Here is a 4912-nt window from a genome sequence, read left to right as displayed (position 1 = left end):
TGCCACAACCCAAATTTTATTTCACAGAAAGGCAAACTGGATTCAAAAGAGTTTCCAGGCAAATTTGCATTGTTGCCATTACTTCCTCCAGCAACGTGCGTAAGTGTTTTTTCACATCCAAACGCTGTGAAGAGCCAGCGACTTCTTCATAATCATTCCCCTGACGTACGGGCCTTCCCACCATTCGAGATTCCAGGTCACCTGCGCGGGCTGAGCTAGCTTGATGAGGTCTCACGGCTGGGCAGGATCAACAGCGGCACAAGCACACCACAAGGCCGGCAGCCCGGATGTCCAGCGGCGCCACCGGGCGGGACTCCCGCTCAGCTACCACGGCCGAGAGGGCCCTTGTTCCCGAGCCGCGAACGAGGAGCAAACAGAGCGCAGAACGGAACCGGGTTTGAGGATGTGTCATGTGAGTCCGCCCACGGACAACTCTGGGAACTGTTCCTGAAATGGGAGGAGGCTGTCATCACCTCTCCCTCGGTAGCACCATGTGCCACAGAAATCATTTTCGTTTTGGAAGTGCCTTTGAGACGCTGTCTCCCTCCCCGCTCCCCTCCCCCCGCTCTGGGAGCTACCTTGAGGCTCACCTCAGCGCTCGCTGGCGGGGGAGGGAGTGGAGACGCGGTACGAGCCCCAGGGGCCGGGCGCCCCCTCAGCCCCTCAGCCCCCTCAGCCCCTCGGCCCCGCCGCAGCTCTGGGGCGGCCGCGCTCCCCGGCTCCTCCCGGCGGACACCGAGCGGAGACGAACTCCTCGGCGCGAGGGGGAAGCGCTAAACCGCGGGCCGCAGGGACTCCCGCGGGCCGGGTCCAAGGGGCTCATGGGTACGTCGGACCTACTCGGTTCTTGGTGGACCGACGCGAGACTGACGAGTGGCAACATCTAGTCCTTTGCTGGGACGGGAAGCCTACAGCTCCTCTAACTGTACCTCGTGAAGGCTCAGGCCAGGAAAGATCGCCGGCGCCTGACACTAAAGCTGACCCGGTTTAGACCGTCAAGACCACTCCGTTAACAACTCACCCTGGTTATCCAGCCACAGTCCTGGGGCTCCTCCCCTACCAGCAAATACTGGCTCGAAATGGAAGAGAAGGCAGTGTTCTAATTACTAATTGTTTCTAATCAGAGATAGATGTTATGCATCCTCACAGACTGAGGATGACTTGTGATCATGCCGTTCAAACTTCATGTCTTTTCCAGAAGATTCTATATTGTCCTGAACACTGAGACATGCAGATTACAAAAGGCTGTCTTTCCCCTGTTACTTTTGCTGCCGGACAGGCCAAAACTCTCTTTTTGGGTGTTAACATCATATTGAATTCCCTCTTAATTTTCCCTATTAACTACATAGATTTTGACTTTACATTTCTACCAGAAATCAGCTCTTCTTTTCTCTGTTACTTTGTTCTACTGTCCTGCTGGTTTAGAGTAATTTCACTACAATTATATGGAAAGCCATCCTTGCTACTCCATCGTTTATTTCTGTAGAAGTTTCATGTTCATGACCCTAACACACATATACACACACTCAAAATTTACATGGAGTCCAGATGTTCTGGGCCCAAGCAGACTTACTCTAAATGGGTATGCAGAGTCTGAATCCGTAGCTCTTGGGGAATTTGGCCCTAGAATGAATACCTGCTTACCTGAATGGAGAGCAAAGCTGTGAGTTGTAAAGATGCAAGGTGGACCATTGTCCTAGAGCCAAAAACAAGGCCAACTGAGAAGAGAGACTTCATGTCAACCCCAGTGATCCACTAGTGGTTCAAAGTTCTCATTAACATTTCTTGCTGACTTGGGAGATAGTGAAATTCTGAAAACATACCAATAGCACCCTTCCTGACGATCAGAATGAGGGATTGGAAGCTTATGTGTAGGGAAACCAACTTGGTCCTAATTGCAATACTTGTGTTGTAATTTGCGATATGCAAAACATTTTATGAGAGCTGATCTGATCTTTGCAGCATTCTAGTGAAAAGGCCAGAGAAAGTGTTCTTGAGTCGAGAGTGTCCACAAAAGAGGACACAAAGCAGAATGAGTGGAAAATTTCAAGAAAGAAAGAGATAAAGTGAACTGTCTTCAGAGACCTATTGACATCTCCACCTTGGTGATACAGGGGACCCTCTGCCTATATGGGGGTACAAGAGTGCAGCAAAGAATGCCTCTTGGCTTGGCTAATCTCCCCAGTTCTGAACTCCCAGGCATGTTGCAGAAGAAACCCGGGAAGTTAGCCCATAGCTCTTTCCAGAGCTGGGGACCATGGAAACACTGGGCTTTATCATAGATTAGAACTGCAAGCTTCCTTCCTTATTTCCTAAGCATATTTCATGGGTCACTATAAAATGTTACCCCGGAATTCAGATTAATATTGTTATGAGCAGAACTCTGCCCTTCTGCCTTTCCGTCCAGCCCTCACATTCCCAATTTTTTTGTGCTTCCGCTGCTGTTGCTGTTTGCCTTTTTCTCCTCCCTCAGCATCACTCACTTCCGCTCCCTCTTCTGCATGAGTCTTTCTCTCCCCACTCCTCCTCCTCACTGTTTTCCTCCTGTGCTCCTGGAGGAACCAAACAGCTCCACTGTAAGGACTCAGAAACCCAAGGAAGAGCCTGTGGCTCACTGACCTGGTGAGTGGAAGACATCACAGGATAGCACACTGATATCCTAGGGCCAATCAACCTGGGTTGGGCTGGAGTTCCCCTGCTGTCCTATTGGCAGCAACTCCAGGGAGTCCAGATGGTCCTAGAAAAATCTCTGGTCCTGTGATAGAAAGGCAGGATTAATTTTAAACCCCTAGAAACGTAGAATTGGAATCAGGTTGAATCTGGGACCCGTGATAGATTGAACATAACCTAAATCTACAGGATGTCCAATGTGGCCTCACTCAAGGGTCAGGAGACCCCAGGATAATGCTGGTGGGAGGAACGTCAGTGCTAGAACCAAAGACTGAGAGGGACATAGGCCACTTCTGGATAATAGGAATGGGAAAAGCCCAGAAACTTCCTGTCGGAAAGGAATATGGTTCAGGATAAGTTCCTCTACTCCCAGGGACCTCAGGAAGAGACAGTGCTGGGCTGAACACATCTTCTGCATACTTCTACTCTTGCATGGTGCCAAATTGCTGTCCTGAGGCCATTACAACAGAGATGAGCACATGCACACATCTCCTTGTAGAGAAAGATGCCCTTTCTGGCATTGGGAACCAATTATATTCTCATTTAGCATTTATTTTAAAGTATTATAAAAGGTAACACTGTGGCCTTATGGAGTCCATTTTCCACTTCCTCACCCCAACCGAGTGGTTGCAGCTAAAAAAAGGGATTGCAGCAGTGAATGGCCAGGACTGAGGGCCATGAGCCCCACCTGAGTCGTGTGAGTCACCAGCCTTGAGGGTGGAACAGAGGAACTGCCAGAACAGCTTAGACAAGAGAATCTAAAAGACAAACAGGAAAAAAAATAAATAAATAAAAGACAAACAGGGAGAAGGCTTTTTTCTTTAACCCAACTAAAAATGACAGTAGAAGTATCTGGGATCCCTAAAGACAAACAACATGGTCAGGTCTGCTTTTCCCTCTCGCTCTGCCTAGTGCTTCCCCCTTCTTGTGAGCTCGCTCTCTCACTCTCTCTCTCTGTGTCTTATTTGACAGGTATTAATATTTAATAATATCTTTTTTTAAAAATCCAGATAAGGGGCACCTGAATGGCTCAGTTGGATAAGCATCCAACTCTCGAACTCAGCTCAGGTCTTGATCTGGGGGTCTTGGGTTCAAGTCCCATATTGGGCTCCATGCTGGGCACTCACAGCTGGATCAGTCTTCCTGGGGCTTTTGTGTGCTCAGGGAAAGCTCTGGCCATGGAGAAAGGCCAACAGTTTGAACATAGATAAGAGCTAGAACAAGATCTAAATGAGAATAGGCTCTCTCTCTCTCTCTCTGAGACCTTTTTTAATTCAGAATAATCCTCTATGTGTATTCCTATGTGCATACTTCTCCCTTTTGACCATATAGCATTTGCTTTAAAATAATAATTCTGGGACGCCTGGGTGGCTCAGTGGTTAAGCAGCCCCTCGGCTCAGGGCATGATCCTGGAGTCCTGGGATCGAGTCCCATGTCGGGCTCCCTGCATGGAGCCTGCTTCTCCCTCTGCCTGTGTCTCTGCTTCTCTCTCTGTGTGTCTCTCATGAATAAATAAATAAATAAAAATAAAAATAAAAATAAAAAAACAATGATTCTCAAGGGGGTAGAGGGTGAGGAGAAGGCAGAGCAGATTCCTTGGGTAGACCAGAAATTAACAGGTAGTTGGCATTCACAGTTTATAAGATTACTCAGCTGACTGTGATATGTTCCTCCCTCCACCTCTTTGAGAACCACTGCACAAGAAGTCACCGAGAGAAGAAAAGAAAGCAAGCTGCTTTGTGGGGGGTCAGTGTGCCTTCTGTTGGCCCACTCAGAGCGGTAGCAAAGGGAATGTAGTTTAAATTATGATCATATCAATGGTGCATCCAATCTGGAATTATCTCAAGCTCTTTTTCATGCTGCTGTAACAGAATATCATAGACTGTGTGCACCATAAACAACAGAAATTTATTTCTCACAGTTTTGGAGGCTGAGGGTCCATGGTCAAGGCACCAACAGATTTAGTGTCTGGTGAGCACTCACTTCCTGGTTCATAGAGAGTCATCTTCTTACTGTGTTCTCATATGCTGGAAGGATCAAGGGAGCTCCCTGGAGTCCCTTTTATAGGCACGTTAATTCCATTTATAAGGGTTCCACCCTCATGACCAAATCACTTACCAAAGGTTGTGAATTACATTTCAACATAGGAATTTTGAGGAAATACGATCACCCTTCAATCAATCTCAAAACCATTTTAGCATCATCCCCAGGAATTCCATGTTATTTAAGATATGAGTACCTT

At 47.7% G+C, this 4912-nt stretch overlaps 1 long non-coding RNA gene across 1 annotated transcript; it reads right to left on the bottom strand.

The window, feature by feature from the left end:
* Positions 1-1203, bottom strand: LOC111093345. Its single transcript, XR_005381526.1, has 2 exons — positions 591-1203; positions 1-447 (listed from the first exon to the last, which is right to left on the bottom strand). It is a non-coding gene; the product is annotated as an uncharacterized LOC111093345 (long non-coding RNA).
* Between the last annotated feature and the right edge of the window lie 3709 nt (positions 1204-4912).

The sequence above is a fragment of the Canis lupus genome, chromosome 30 (genome assembly GCF_011100685.1).
Source record: "Canis lupus familiaris isolate Mischka breed German Shepherd chromosome 30, alternate assembly UU_Cfam_GSD_1.0, whole genome shotgun sequence".
NCBI lineage: Eukaryota > Metazoa > Chordata > Mammalia > Carnivora > Canidae > Canis > Canis lupus.
This window is presented reverse-complemented; position numbering and strand designations above follow the sequence as displayed.